At 33.8% G+C, this 17,502-nt stretch overlaps 1 pseudogene; it reads left to right on the top strand.

Moving 5' to 3' along the window:
* The first annotated feature begins 13,643 nt into the window (after positions 1 to 13,643).
* Positions 13,644 to 17,502, top strand: part of LOC124898009 — a 35,647-nt pseudogene continuing 31,788 nt past the window's right edge.

Here is a 17,502-nt window from a genome sequence, read left to right as displayed (position 1 = left end):
CCATATCAATATAAGGAGAAAAATAAAACAAAACCCAAAACCTAAAGACATAAAAACCTATATGTGATACACTGTTAGATCATATGCATACTAGTAAATAAGAACTGAAAAAGGTCATATATATCTTCGAACTATTAAAATGGTACGTAAATATTCTTCATTATATTTTTGAGGTCTTTGTATCTTTACCGTTTAATTTTGGGTGTATATATATCCCCGAACTATTGAAAATGATATGTATATAACCTACAGTCAGACGATACGTACCATGTGCTTTCGTCCAAAAGAAATTAACCCATTTTTCCTCAGCAATTTCTCTCCTGGATTACTGCGAAATGTTTTATGGTCGGAGTTTGAATTGAGTTTCGCCTACGCCTATTTCTTGGGGAACCAAAATCAATCCTTCCAATACCACTACGACCACCAGCAACGGCAGCCAGTCTCCCCATGTGCGTTGGAGCTTTGGAAGAGTTGTTTGGTGATTCATCCCCAAAGATCTCAATAGCACCTCTACCAATTGACCTACTGTAGATGTCTATTTGGTCTTTTTACCTAGATTACCTTTCTATTCCTTAGACCATTTCTTACAAGATATTCACTGAACCAAAAAGCAAACAAAGAAATGTTATCTAAACCACCAACCACATTTAATCCTTTGATAGAAAATACATCATCAGGTTGAATCTTCCATGCAAAAAAGTAAAATTTCAGTGAACTAGAAGACCATTTTAACAGGAAAATGTAGACAACTGATTTCAATTCCATTTACTAGATTGAATTTTGTATAAAAATGAAAGAAAAATCCCAAAAACCAGGGGCGGACCTATGCATAATTTTTGGATTCTCCGGCACCCACCAAATTTTTTTATCATGCATGAGGGAGAACTATGATATGTGACGAGCAAGAGTTTTAAGAGGTTCCATACATATTTGCCACATGTATTGATGGTCCAACGTAAGAAAAGTGGGCAAAAAAAGGTATTCTCTCTCCCTTTATAACTTTTTCACTCTGGTTCAAGTTTTTTCATCTTTTTCTCTGTCAATTATTCCACATTTTGCTTCTCTTTCTTTACAATTTTATTCATGGATAGTGTGAAATTCAATTTTTCTTCCCTAATTAATCCTACTTTTTATATTTTAATTATTATTTTATTCATGGATAGTGTGAAATTCAATTTTTCTCACCTAATTAATCCTACTTTTTATATTTTAATTATTATTTTTTAAAATCAAATTTTAGTTATTTACATAATTAAAAATAGTTGTTCTTACTAATTTTCTTTCTCCACAAGAACTGTTTATTTGTTCTATAGTATCGCTCAGAGGCAGACCTACGTGGTGTCAAGTGGGTTCAATTGAACCCAGTTCATCGAAAAATTTATTATTTATACAAGAAAAGTATTGTAAAATTTAACTAAGGACCTAATTTGAACCAACTTAAAATAAAAGTCTGTTGTGGAGTGATGACCAAGAGAGTTCAAATTCGTCCTCAGCACCCGAGTTCAATTCCCCATAGCTCTATGTTTTGCACGTACATTATTTTGCTTTTGGTTCATTGATTTCAGTCTTTTTTATGGCAGGGCCCATTGGCTTACAGTGTTTTCCAAAAAATTAAAAGAAGTGACCAATCATAGTTATATGTTAGTAAATTTATCATTTTTCTTTTCTTTTTTCTTTTTTCTATTTCACCTTGAATATATATATATATATATATATATATATATATATACATATATATATATATCAATAAAATTATATTTAAGAAAATAAAATTATTTAAAAAATACATATTAGCATTAACATAAATTTTATATCTATTTAATAGATACGAATAAATATTGTATAAAGAAAACAAACTATATGAAATTAAATAGCAAGTGACATTAAAATAAATATAAAATTCATTTAAATGGTAAAAATAAATGTTACTACACAATGCGATAAATGCTACAACATATTTCTTCATAAACGAAATTCTTGACGTGCGTATCTTTGTCACTTTGATTGCTCTATCATTATCAAAATATCTCACATAATATCTCTTCATATATAAATTTGTTAGTGTAGGCACCTTTTCTAGCTTTGGTTGCACTATCATAATCAATCTCTTGTTGTTGATATTGATATTGTACATAGTACTACAACTACTGTTTGAAAAGTCATTCAAGAAAAATAAAAATAATTGACAAACTTACAAAAATTATAATTCAATAGTTATTCTTCAGTATCAAGATAATTTTCAATATAATCTCACATATAAAATCTGTGGAGGATAGAATGCATACCTTATCACTACCTTTATAGGGTAGAGAGACAATTTTCGATAGACACTCAGCTAACTTACAAAAATTATGAATCAAAAGTTATGCCTTCAATCTCAAGATAATTTTCAATATAATCTCATATGTAGAGTTTGTGAAGGATCGATTATATACCCTGTCACTATCTTTGTAGGATAGTGAGATTGTTCTCGATAGATCATTAACTCAAAGCTTGGTAACACTGCGATCTTTTAACATCTGATGTCAGTGAAGAAAAATAAAAATATGTGACAAACTTATAAAAATAATGATTCAATAATTATGCCTTTAATCTAAAGATAATTTTTAATATAATATCATAAATGTAGCCTGTTGAGGATAATACCCTATCACTACCTTTGTAGATATAAATATTATTCACGGTAGACCCTCGATTAACTTACAAAAATTATGATTCAATAGTTATGCCTTCAACCTAAAGATAATTTTAAATATAGTATTATATATATAGTTTGTAGAGTATAATACCTTGTCATTATCATTGTAGGATAGAGAGATTGTTTTCGATAGACTTGACTAACTTATCAAAATTATGTTTTGATAGTTATGCCTTCAATCTCAAGATAATTTTTAATATAATCTCTTATTTGGAGTTTGTGGAGCAGAGAATACATATGTTATCACTATCTTTGTAGGGTAAAGAGATTGTTTTTGATATACTCTCGACTAACTTATAAAAATTATGATTCGATAATACTTATGCCTTCAATCTCAAGATAACTTTCATTATACTCTCATATATGAAATTTGTGGAGGATAGAGTACATACTTCATCACTATCTTTGTAAGATACAAAGATTATTTTCGATAGACCCTCAACTCAAAGCTTGACAACTTCATTCACAAAACTATTGAAAAAGTAATAATCAAAAAAATATATCCTAATTTTCAATAATAAAAATTTTTATATGAACAAAATTTAAACAATAGCCTATATTTTACCAAGTTTGATGATCCAAAATAGAGGAAAAAGGGATTCTTAACTTTTTTAGCCAGTAATCTGAAAGAATTTCTCTTGCCTAGTCGTAAGAGTTTGTAGTTTTTGTTGGTGTATACTCAATAATAATATCAAAACATTGATTATATATTGATTATATACGCTACTACTAGATAAAATTTGTAAAAAATAAAGACTCGTTCTACTTTTTATTGTGGGTGTATATAAGTTAAACCAACGTGTATATTTGTACCTTTCTTTCATGAGTATTGTGGATCGGAAGATAATGTCTTCCTCAATATAGTGTTCAAAGAGGGAATGTAGTTATTCTTGCTCCCAAAGGTTGTTCAGAAGTTCTAGAGGCAGTTGGCAGAAGTCTCAATAATAATACGAAGTTGAGGTAAGTGAGCATCTTTCATCAATGCCTCTTTGAATAGTCTAGCTTCTCTCTCCCATGGATGCATTGTGTGTGCCACCACTACATCCTACAATATAAAATATGCAAACATATTTAGTACATAAATATATATTGCTTAAGAATAGCAACAATAAATTAATATAAATTCAAATTAGTAGGGCTATCTTCAATTAAGGGATTTAATACTCCAATGTATCTAATGCGCTATTAGAATGTTCAAAGAAATTAATCTTTCGACTAAAATTAAACAATCCAATCATGATAATTTCAGCTTTATGGAGAGAATAATTATCAAATATGCTAGAGCTACAACCATGTACGTATTTTGTTTCAAAGAAATAGAAGAGAAAATATAATATTATAGATGAGTTGTGCAGCTTTTTTATGAAACTGCAGAAACATGGGTTGATGCTCTTGTATGATAGAATTCAAGATTGAGTGACATCTATCGATCAACAAGAAAATCACAAGCAAAACAGTTTTCAGTAACGAAGTACCAGAAATAAAGTAGAAATTAATCAATGTCATGCTATGTGGAGCCATATTCATCCCGGAGGCCTTGCAACTCTACTTTCAACGTTAATTTCAAACCCTAAATTCTATGGCTCGTCAACTTCTAATAGAATCTATATAAGTCCATTTTTTTTTTACATATAAGGTAATTTAATTGTAAACAAAACTCTTTTTTTTTTGGTTAAAAACAGGACTGAGGATACAAAAGTGTGAACAAAAAAATGCCAAAATATTGTTACCAATTTATTAAAGTTTTAGTTAAGATACAAGTGTTAATTGATTTAAAATTCCTAAATTTTAGGTACATAATTTAAATAAGGAAAGGTTTAAGAACTAAATTTTAATGAATGATACAAATTTTTAATTGATTTAAAATTTCTAAATTTTTGGTACATAATTTAAATAAGGAAAAGTTTAAGATCTAAATTTTAATGAATTTTTTAGCTTTAATTTTTTTTTAAATAGTAAAAAGACGTTTTTGTCTATTGAGAATTTTTTAATGAAGGGCAAAAAGTTCAAATCATTTTTCTAAGGGTCTTCCTACTTTTAATATATTATAGATATATATTTTCTTATTCAATTTCATTAAAATCTAGAATCTAGTTTACTTCAAAAACATTTAACTTTTTATAATTAAATTTTAGGGAGTTAAATTTTAGCACTCACTTTAATTGTTTTTGGCTAAAACATGCAACTATTTTTGTTGAATGCTCTCTTAATTTACTTTAATTTTAATTTAAGAAAATGTTGATTGGTTTGTATTTTTTAAAATTTTTTCTCAACTCGTTAAATTAAAACAATGTTGAGTTTTTTTGTTTATTTTTCAAAAGAGATAATTTATTTTGATATTATATTATTAACAAAAGAAACAAATAAAAGAATAGAGAGAAAATATTTGTTTGTACTCAACGTTACTTACATTATCAGCTATCAAGATCACTCTTATTTACTGATTGAATCCATTTGCGTAAAATTCTGGGTCAGCCACTGGTGTCGCTAATGGAAAAGGTATTAATTGGTAATGTTTTTTCAATTATGTTTTCATGTTGGAGAGTATTTGATAGTAATTATTTTAAACTATGAAATTTCTTCGAAAAGGACAAGTGTAGCTGAATTTTACTCTTTCATGTATATTTTTATTTTTTTTCACATTCTTTAAGAAATCATAAATAAAAAGAGTTCTCAAACTCTATTCCATGATCAGATCTGAACCATGCTATTTTGTTGTCTAGTTTTGCTTGAATTTGCTTGGCAAAGATCACCAGCACTTCATAAATTTGATCCTTGTTTCTCGGGAATATAGTCCAAGTGAATCTAGAGTATCATCCACAATAACAAAATTATATCTCTTCGTTTCTCTACTTGGACTTTGACTTGTCCACATAGGTTTATCTGAAACAATTCAAGGGGTCTTGTGATACTTACCTGCTTCTTCTACTTGAAAGATGATATGATTATTTTTACTTTTGACACAAACATCACAAATCTTTGTGTCTGAGAACTATCGCTTTGGAACACCGAGGACCAGGTACTTTGAGACCAATTTGTTCAAAAGAGAGAAGCTTTTATGTCCCAATCTTCTGTGCCACAGATCAACATTATCACTTTGAGCACTTTGGCAGGTCAGTTCACATCTAGATACTGAATTCAAATTAGCCACATACACGTTACTATATCTTTTAGCCCTTAGAGTAACATTTCCAGTTTTCAAGTTAGTTACAGTACACCAATCAGACAAGAACTTTACTTCATTTCCTTCGTCACAAATTTGGGACACACTCAGTAGATTATACTTTAAGCCACTCACATAGTACACATCTTCAATAGCATGATTTAAGGATTTTCCAATCCTTCCAATACTAAGAATATAACCTTTATTTTTATTTTCAAAAAAGATACCTCAACCTTGAAGTTCCTTGAGTGATAGAAAACAATCAGTTCTACCAGTCATGTGCTTAGAGCTTTCACTATCCATAAACCAACTCGGACTGTTTTCTCTTACTCCCACCTGTATTCAGAGATTATTTGTTAGGTTTGGGAACCTATTTGAGTTTGCAATAAGGGGATAAAGAAGTAATCATAACTTTCTTGGTCCAGTCAGACAGTTTATCCCTCTTGATTTTGCCTGGGGATCAGGTTCCTATTTAAGTGGCTACACCTGCTGAGCACACTTATCAAGTTTCATCAGAGATCTAAACCTTAATTAAAACTCATCCTTTTTGTAACCATCTCTTCTATAATAGGTACATAGAAGATTGTTGGCTAAAGGAACATACTTGTATTGAGACTTGTGAATGGGATTATTGTGTTTACTGCCAAGACCTCTACTATTATTCATTCCTTGACTAGTCAGATTAGTAAGGATTCATGATGAGGTAGTCCATTTCAGAGATATCTTCTCTTATGCGGACCAGGTCCCTTTCTAACTTATCATTCTCCTCAAGAGCAACCACGAACAACTTTTGAGAATTCTTTAACTTCTCCTCAGGTTTAAGTTGCAGGCTTCTATCCCCCCTTTTCTTTTACCTTCAGATTCAGCTAACTTTCTAATTTTTCGAATAACTCCTTGTTCTTAAAATTTGATTTTAGAGAATGTTCTCCTAGTTCAGACAGTTGAATAGTTAGGGCTAATTTTCATATTCTAGATCTTCTACTTTATCTTCAAGTAGATCCTTATAAGTAGTAAGCTCACATACAGAGTCAATCAAGACACTTGCAAGTTTCTTTAAATTCTTATGAGTATAGTTGCTCAATTTTTGATTAATGTTAAAGGAGTTACCTCATCTTCTTCTTCATCATCCGATTTAGACATAAGAGCAAAAAGAAAGTTGTAGTAAGTTTCACCATCTTCCACAACCAACATAGAGTCATGCTCAGGCTTTTAACATTTAACTAACTCACTAGATGAGTCTCCCCAGATAGCTAATGCTTGCTTCGCCATATAACTGCAACTTTTCTTCTAGACTTATCAGGGATCCGATCCTTCTTCTTTTCTTTAACTCCACTTAACTTCAGATACTCTTGATAGTCTATATTGTGCAGGGGACTATACTTGATAAAATGTTTTAGTTTTCCACATTTATGGTAAACCTCAATTGCACCTGCTAATCTTTTGCTGCGACCCTTCTTATAAAACTTTCCACGTTTCTTTATATCCCTGGCAAACTTTCTGGATAGGTAAGCAATATCTTTATTTTCCTTACTTAACTTAGATTTTAAAGCTTTTAAAGCAAGGGATTTTCCCCTTTTTTTTCTGATTTTTCTGTTATTTGTTTAGTTCGTAAGTTTTCTAATTTCCAATTAATTCATCCATGGTGAGTGTTTTCAGATGTCTAGCTTAAGAAATTGCATTCTCTTTACTCTTCCATGGCTTAGGTAAAACTCCCAGTTTTTTTCTTACTTGTTTATTAAGTGGAATCACCTCACCTAGACAATGCAGTATGTTTGTGATTAAGGTAAATATGGTGTGCATCACCTGGATTATTTCACTCTTCCTCATAGAGAAGGTTTCATATTAAGTGGTTAGCATGTCTACCTTAGATTTCTTAACTTAAATCATACCCTTATGTGCAGTCTTTAAACAATCCCAAATCCACTTTGCACTCTCACAAGTAGAAGTACAATTGTATTAATCTGGTCCTATCCCACACACCAATAAGTTCTTAGCCTTGAAATTCTTTTTCAATCTTTTTACGACCTTTATCATTATAATATCTCTGAGTTTTAGCAACCAGCCTATTTATTTCACCTTACTTTACTTTATTCACAGGAAAATGAGGTCCATCAAGTATCACATCTATTATCTCATTATCCTCAGCCATGATAAAATCATACATTTTTATTTTTCACCAACCATAGTATTGACCATTGAATCGAGGTGGTCTAGTGGTTGACTGTCCTTCCTCTAAATTTGGTAGTGCGACCATGATCAAGGATCCACTTTTGGTGTTAACTGTTTAAAGTGAACCTCACTCAAATACAAATTGATGAATCGTAGGGGTTTACCACCACTAAGGGACTAGGTCCTTAAGAAATAATAAATAATAATAAGACAGGAAAGCAAAGTAACATCTTAAAGTAAATCTACAACATGATTTTTACGTGAAAACCTCCTTTCTCAAGGGAGGAAAACTATGGCCTGTCTTCATAGAATTTCTCAAGCTCCACTATAATCAAAATCAACTCTGATTGCAAACTCAAAATGGACTTAACTCTAAGTCCCAAGGATTGCAATAACTCTACTACAAACCTTCACAAGAGAACTCTGTCAATACCTCTATCCTAATCGACTAACTCTAACCAACATAGCATAGGTAACACTACCTAAGAACAACTCATAACTAAATATAAAACCTTACTCACAACATCGAAGTAAATTGATTTCAGTGAAAGACTCAAGAACAATAAAAATAAGAGAGATATAAATTTCTGTCTTAAGCTTTAAGGGTTTTTGCTGCCACACTCAAATATCAAATTTGCAAAAACTATTGAACAATGTTGCTTCTTTTTGTATGTATAGGGTATGGGAAAACTATTTGAAATTTGATTGGATTAGGTGTCCAATACAGTACACTATGCACCGACATAGTATTTGTGCTACAAGACAATTATATAGAGTAAGACAGATGTCTTTCAGCAAGCCATGAAACAAACCTGGTCCTTTGAGCATCATGTTTTCATCATCAAAACATCAAAAAACAATTGATACTAGGATCCTTGTAGGAACTGAATTTATATGCAAGAGGCCTACCTTGTCGTGCATTATAGAATAGACAAATAAAATTAACACGGGTATAATGTGATGTTGGCTTGAATACATTAGCATAATGGACAACTCAAAGATCATGAATTATTAGTGAATATTGTATACATTAATGTAATTATATATTGTTGTATATGTGTAATTATAGAGATATGAAATAGTAATCAAAGAGATAGAATAGCATATTAATAGAAATGTAATAGCAGATTCAAAAAGATAGAATAATTAATCTTTAGGGATAGGAAAGGCAAATATTTGGGGATGTAATCTTTAAATACTTTCTATTTGATGGAAAGACTCTCAACAATGAGAGACGTTCAACACAAATTTTACAATTGGTATTAGAGCCTTTTCTTGGCTGTCTAGTTTCATAGAGTCCATCTTGGTTCATTTAATTCTTTTTAAAAATTTTGGTTATGTTCACGGTTCGTCAATATATTGGACTTTTGATCTTATAATTTTGTTTTTTTAGTCTTAGTGCTTTTAGTTTTTATAGATATTCAAGAACATGGCTTCACATCAATTTGAATCCCTTAGTGTTTGCTTCGCTGGGAAAAATTATTCTTTCTAGAAATTTCAATTTTAATTATTTGTCACCAAAAAAGAACTATGGGGGCATATGATTGAAGCAACCCTGCTCCCATGGATCCTACAAAGTTATGTTAATAGATGATTAAGGATGTTTGAGTGATGACATGGCTTTTGGGGTCAATTGACCCTCTTATTGTTCATAGTGTCAAGCCTTACAAGACTGCTAAGGACACATGGTATTATTTACAAAAGGCTTACAACCAAGACAACAACTCAAGACACTTTCAGTTAGAGAATAAAATTGCTAATTACTTTCAAGGAGATTAATCAGTTCAGGATTATTTTTCTGAATTATAAAATTTATGTACTGAATTTATAGATTTTGTTTATGAAAAAATACATGTGAATCTCTTTCTGTAATTCAGGCAGTTTATGAGCAAAACAAGCAATACCAATTTTTGATGAAGTTACGTTTTGGGTTTGAGAGTTCACTCTTACTTGATGAATCTGTAATACCCTGCAAAGTCCTCTTCCAGTCTGAGCCTTAGAGCGTATTCAGTAAAGCATAAATCTGAGTCTAAAAGTTTTAAAAATATCTTCCTAAGTATGAAATACTTTGAATCATGTGGAATTTCCCTAATTTCTAATTTTTTCCATGTAGAGCATTGAATAAGATTTCCATCGATATAAAATTTGCCCAAATCGAATACTCGAGTGAAGAGTTAGAGCCATTTTAGTGTGACAGTGTCCCACCTGGACCTTTAGCGCATCGCGGAGCTAGCCAAAATGGCAATTGTCTAATTCCAGTGAAACTCCATAATTCCACCGCATCACGGTATAGTTTCAGTTCACAACCAAGGGGTCAATGCGATTTCCTCCGCGTTGTGTCGTCGTGCAGTTTCCCAATTGTTCAATTTCTAGTGAACCGGCACGATTATGGCGCATCGCGCCAGGATGTAAAATCAGGGATTTTTTAGTTTAATTCCAAGGGCTTTTTGGTCTTTTCCCTTTTTCCCCAGCCTTTATAAATACCCGGTTGAGGGCCTCAGCCTCATTTTCTCTTTTTTCAACCAAAAACTAGGGTTTCCAAAATCAAATCCTCTCTTCTCCTTTAATAAAAAATCAGGAGAGATCAAGGGAAATCAAGAGGAATCAAGAATCTCTCCAAGAACTTTCAAAAAAGAGTTTCCCCAGGTATGTAGATGTTGATTCTTGGGTCCCTTTCATCCAAGAAGCTCAAGTACCCTTTTTTAAAACTCAAAGATTTTATGTTTATGAGTTGTTAATGATTCATGTGAGTTGAAATTGATGTTCCATCTATTGTTGAGCTTTGATTCATGTTTTTTTACAAGATTTATGAGCTTTGACCCTAGTATGTGGAATTTATATGATGTTTGTGGTGAGCCCTCTTAAAATGGTTTCCTATGTGATATGTCCATGTCATTTGGGTGTAGAAATGGTTGAATAAGCAAAGCATGTCCCCCATAAGTTTGATAAAGATCTTAGGTAAAGCATAAGGGCCATTATAGTATGTTGAACAGGAAACCCCCCAAATTGGGAGCTAGTCCATGCATGCCTAGTGTTTGATAAAATGCCTTAGTAAGTTAAATGTGCCTTGATAGTATGAAAACCTATACTTGCTTAATGTTTTTGAAAACCTTAGTGAACAAGTCGAGATATGATGGTTGTAAATTCCCTAATTATGTGCTCTCTGATATATGCTAAGATTTTAATACATGCCAAGTGGTTAGCAAGTAAGTTGAGACATGATAGTATGAAGTTTTTCCCAAATCATGTGATGTCCAAATACATATCAAGATTGATTTAGGTTTGAATTACTTGAGGTAAGACTTTGTTGAAAGAAGTATAATCTAGTAGCATGTTTCCCTATGCTAGTATATGTTGATGTTTGCTAAATGCTTGATGCGATGCCTTAATGATTTTAAAGGTGAAGGTATGTTATGTTTCCTAAATACTCAAATAGATGCTTTAATAAATGATGATAAATAAATGACTGTGATGATGAATGAATGATTGTGATGATGATGATGAATGAATGGTTGTGATGATGAAGGAATGATTATACTTTATTTTATGTTATCTAGTCCTGGGGGTATTTATACTTGACAATTTAGCTGTTGTCTAGATCCCATGTCAGTTTCATGATAATTCCAATTGAGCTATGATTCTCAGAACTCAGTGAGCTATAGAACTCTGTATCCTCAGAAAATTGCAGAACGTAAGAAAGCTAAAAAATCTCAGTAATCTCAGTAATCTCTATAATCTCCGTATCGCTAGTAATCTAGCCTCAGCTCTGTACTCAGCTCAGATCTAACAATATGCAAGTGTTCAATTTTAATCTCGATAGTGACCGAATAATCTATTCAAGCTCTGTATTATCAGTCAGATACCATGAGTCAATACTATTTCTATCTGATACGGAACTAAGTGATCTCGCGTAGCTCAGTCAGATCTTTTAATAAACATGATCAGTATCAGATTTAGTTCAGTTATGTTCAATTAAGAATTCAGTCAGAGTCTTTTAGTTGGGAGTAAAAACTAGCACCGAGTGAGGGAAGGGATGACGGCTCCTCCCGTCAGTGAGAGAGAGGTTGAAGTCGTTAGTAGCAATCCCTGACCTCCAAAACTACATGGCCAGCGTAGGATATAGAAGTCACCATCAGGAAAAGGCTATCACCTCTAGAGAGAAAGTATTTGACTATTATATTACCTTAGGTCGACATTCTAGTAAGGGTCATCCACTAGAGAGGATTGACCAGAGAGAGGTCTTTACCTGTGGCAATGTATTGACACCCTTCCAGTTGGGGTTACATATTGGACCCTACCAGTGGTAGGTTTGGGCATGCTGATTAAGTAACTACTTCCCACAGTTTCAATTTCAGTTTTAGATTTAGTCTCAGTCTCAGTATTAATCTTTAGAAATTAGGACTGTTAGATACAATCATCTATCTCTGTGAGGAACTCAGATAGTTTCATTGATTCATGGACCATCCATCAAATAGGCTTGGTATCATATACAGTTATTTGATATCATATTCAGATATATACCGCCAGACAGGCTTGATCACAGTTTCAGATTCTAGTGAGTATTCTTGTTGTCAGATTTAGATATGATTATTTCCTTACCATTGATAATAGCTTCCTTAATTATCCATTAGAGAGGTTGATATTTAATCTTATCAGTCGAGAGCAGTAAGCTCAGAATTCAGTCATTGATGTAAGTACATCCAGTTTCTCAATCATTAGTATCAGATGAGTCAGTGTCTCAGTATCTCAGTGTCAGTAGTGAGTTCAGTCTGCAGTGAGGCAGTATCCGAGTTTCAGTCTCTAGAGTTGTGATGATTGTTACTATGCTCTATGAATTCATGTATGTGTATGTGTATGTGTTCTCGTGCTACATTTTTATGATTATTCAGTTTAGATATTATGCATGCATGAGCCCTTGCATTTAACCTGCCTCATCTACATACTCAGTACATCCCTATACTGACGCATCTGCGCTATGGTGTTTTATTTTGCACCATAGGTTCAGAGGTAAGATACCCAGAGTTTCCTTAGTAGTTCAGTCCCAGTCAGCAGCAGTAGTCATAACAGTGAGTCCTCTTCTTTTGAGGATGAATCTCAATTTACTATTATTACATCAGACTTTATTTATATGTTCAGTAGACAGAGTTAGTTGGGGACCTATCCCATCAACTCCACAATTCAAAAATATTAGAGGCTTATCAAATGGATGTATTATTATTCAGTTTTCAGTTTTGAGTATTCATAGATGTGTTGAACCTTATGGCTAGTTTCTGGATTTATTTCAAATATTATGCAGTGCATAGGTACAGATATCAGTAAAGGGTTAACTTGTGTCCTTTGGGGTCATAAGCATCGTGTGATGTCTCGAGATGGGATCTCAGGGCGTTACAAACTTGGTATCAGAGTTTAAGGTTCAAGAGTGTCCTAGGGAGTCTAAAAAGTCGCATCTAGTAGAGTCTTGTGCATGGGTGTATTTCACGCCACATTTATGTTCAAGAGGCTACAAGATTTTTTAGGAGCAATTTCCCTTCTTTTAGTATTCAGATTATACGAGTGAGCATGAGCTCAAGTTGATTCTCATTCTAATCCACTTCTCCCTTCCATTTACATAGTATGACTCATCACAGAGATTTTGGTCATGGGGTTGATGACCAGCCCCCACAGCTAGTAGATCTTGAGAATGAGAGTGTGTCCCATGTAGAGTTTTGGGTAGCTTTCCAGGCGCTAGCCCAAGCTGTGACTAATGTTCAGGGTAACCGTCAGGCTGCAGTCCTACCTCAGCAAGATAGAAATTCTCCTGCAGGCAGGGTTAGAAATTTTATGAAAATGAACCCGCCAAAATTCTTTGGGTCAGTGGTAGGTAAGTACCTATAGCTGTATCTAGAGAAGGTGAAGAAGATTATCTAGATTATACATATTTTTGAGGAGGAAAGATTTTTGTTAGAATCTTATAGGTTAAAGGATGATGCTAATGATTAGATAGTGATGTGGGAGAAGAGTAGGGGGAGAATGAAGCTCCCGTGACTTAGCTAGAGTTTTAGAGTGCCTTTCTAGATAGATTCTTTCTGATAGAGATGAGAGAGGCTAAGGTGGAAGAGTTCATGAACCTAAGGCAAGGTTCCATGACTTTGAAATAGTATTGTCTTAGTAGCTGACCCTAGAGCGAGTATGAGTAAGTTTTTGTTTGGGGTATCGAGTTATGTGTTGAAAGAGTGTAGAGCTGCTATGCTCAATAGATATATGGATCTTTTTAGGATAATGATACATGCGCAACAGTTTGAGGCAGATAAGATGAAAGAGAGAGAAAGTGAGCAAGAGAGCCAAGACATGTAGTTGTGGTTTCTCTCGGATAGGGTCCTAAAGTGGTAGTAATTCTTGGTATGGTTGGATATTTATAGTCCTAGCTCCATCTTTATCTAGCATGCCTCCACCTGTGTTCGAGGGTGTCAGATCTGAAGGAGCGTCAGGCTCTAAAGCCTATAGTAGCGCTAGTGGTGTTTGTACCTATCCGCATTGTGGAGAGTATGGAAAGCACCACAAAGGTGTGTGTAGAGATGGTAGATATGTGTGCTTTGGTTGTGGTGAGCCAGGACATAGAATACAAGAATGTAGAGTGCTGACTGAAAGGGGTAGAATCCATGCGCTTTAGGCTCACCTTGATCGGGCATGATTCCCTAAAATAGACCCAAGTATGTTATGAGCCCTTCATATTTATGATATGATTTATTAGATCCTTTGATTTCATTTCGAGCTTATATGCTAGCATGAGTCATGCATGAGTTTCAGATCTCAGTCGGTCAATTATGACCTAGTCTGTAGGTGCCCCGGGCACCGTCCTAGTATTTCAGCAAAGTATGTTTAGAGGGACATAAATTCTCAAGAGGGAGATACCCTATAGTATTACGATGTTTGCATGTCATTAGATTCATCCAGATGCATGTACAGATTTTTTTTATGAAGTTAGCATCAGTTGTTATTGCATTGTCAGTCATGCTTTTGAAAGTCAGCTCTGCCAGACATCCATGCATCAGATATGCATGTGTGTTATGAGAATTCATCTATGAGTAGAGTCAGTCGAGTATTCTATGCATCAGATATGCATGCCCAGTATGAGAACTCTGTATGTCAGTTGTTCCAGTTGTGTAGTCATGTTCTGAGATATTCCGGTCCTTGAGTAAGTTCAGTTGATCTGTATTCTCAGTCTATCAAGCAATATCCGAGGATGAATGTTCCTAAGGGAGAGATAATGTAATACCATGCAAAGTCCTCTTCTAGTCTGAGCCTTAAAGCGTATTCAGTAAAGTAAAAATCTGAGTCTAAAAGTTTCAGAAATACCTTCCTAAGTATGAATACTTTGAATCATGTAGAATTTCCCTAATTTCTACTTTTTGCCATGTAGAGCATTGAATAAGTTTTCCATCGATATAAAATTCGCCCAAATCGGACACTCAGGTGAAGAGTTAGAGCCATTTTAGTGTGACAGTGTGCCACCTGGCACTTTAGAGCATCGCGGAGCCATCCAAAATGGCAATTGTCAAATTCCAGTGAATATCCATGATTCCACTACATCGCGGTATAGTTTCAGTGCACAACCAAGGGGTCAATGCATTTTCCACCACGTTACGTTGTCGTGTAGTTTCCAAATTGTCCAATTTCCAGTGAACTGGCAAAATTATGGCGCGTCGCGCCAGCATGTAAAATCGAGAATTTTTTAGTTTAATTCCAAAGGCTTTTTGGTCTTTTCCCCTTTTCCCCAGCCTCTATAAATACCCGATTAAGGGCCTTCAGCCTCATTTTCTCTTCTTCTACCCAAAAACTAGGGTTTCCAAAATCAAATCCTCTCTTCTCCTTTAATACAAAATCAAGAGAGATCAAGGGAGAATAAAGAGGAATTAAGAATCTCTCCAAGAACTTTCAAAAAAAAGTTTCCCCAGGTATATAGATGTTGATTCTTGGGTCCTTTTCAACTAATAAGCTCAAGTACACTTTTTTAAAACTCAAAGATTTTATGTTTATGAGTTGTTCATGATTCGTGTGATTTGACATTGATGTTTCAACTGTTCTTGAGTTTTGATTCATGTTTGTTTACAAGATTTATGATCTTTGACCCTAGTATGTGGAATTTATATGATGTTTGTGATGAGCCCTCTTAAAGTGGTTTCCTATATGATGTGTCCATGTCATTTGGGTGTAGAAATGGTTGAATAAGTGAAGCATATCCCCCATAAGTTTGATAAAGAGCTTAGGTGAAGCATAAGGGCCATTATAGTAACTTGAACAGGAAAATCTCTCTAAATTGGGAGCTAGTCCATGCATGCCTAGTGTTTGATAAAATGCCTTAGTCAGTGAAATGTGCCTTGATAGTATGAAATCCCCAAGAAGGTGTAAAACCTTACTTGCTTAGTGTTGTTGAAAGACCTTAGTGAATAAGTCAAGATATGATAGTTGTAAATTCCTCAATTATGTGCTCTCTGACATATGTTAAGATTTTAATACATGCCAAGTGGTTAGCAAGTAAGTTGAGACATGATAGTATGGAGTTTTCCCCAAATCATGTGATGTCCAAATACATGTCAAGACTGATTTAGGTGTGAAGTACTTGAGGTAAGACCTTGTTGAAGGAAGTATAATCTAGTAGTATGTTTCCCTACGCTAGTATATGTTGATGTTTCCTAAATGCTTAACGCGATGCCTTATTGATTTTAAAGGTGAAGGTATGTTATGTTTCCTAAATACTCAAAGAGATGCTTTAATGATAATGATGATGAATGAATGACTGTGATGATGAATGAATGATTGTGATGATGATGATGAATGAATGGTTGTGATGATGGAGGAATGATTATGCTTTATTTTATGTTATCGAGTCCTAGGGGTTATACTTGATAATTTAGCTGCTGTCTAGAGCCCGTGTCAGTTTTATTATAATTCCAGTTAAGCCATGATTCCCAGAACTCAGTGAGCTATAGAACTCTGTATCCTCAAACAATTGCATAACGTAAGAAAGCTCAGAAATCTCAGTAATCTCAATAATCTCTGTAATCTCCGTATCACTAGTAATCTAGCCTCAGCTCTGTACTCAACTCAGATCTAAGAGTATGCAAGTGTTCAATTCTAATATCGGTAGTGACCGAATAATCTATTCGAGCTCTGTATTGTCAGTCAAATGCCATAATTTAATACTATTTTTGTCAGATACGGAACTAAGTGATCTCAGCGTAGCTCAGTCAGATCTTTTAATAAACATGATCAGTATCAGATTTAGTTCAGTTGTATTCAGTTAAGAATTCAGTCAGATTCTTTCAGTTGGAAGTAGAAACTATCACCAAGCAAGGGAAGGGATGGAGGCTCCTTTCGTTAGCGAGAGAGAGGTCGGAGTTGTTAGTAACAATCCCTGACCTCCAAAACTGTGTAGCCAGCATAAAATACAGGAGTCACCATCAGGAAAAGGCTATCACCTCTAGAGAGAGAG

Source organism: Capsicum annuum, chromosome 1 (assembly GCF_002878395.1).
Source record: "Capsicum annuum cultivar UCD-10X-F1 chromosome 1, UCD10Xv1.1, whole genome shotgun sequence".
Lineage (NCBI taxonomy): Eukaryota > Viridiplantae > Streptophyta > Magnoliopsida > Solanales > Solanaceae > Capsicum > Capsicum annuum.
Note: the sequence above shows the minus strand (reverse complement) of the source record. Positions and strands in the feature narration are given on the sequence as shown.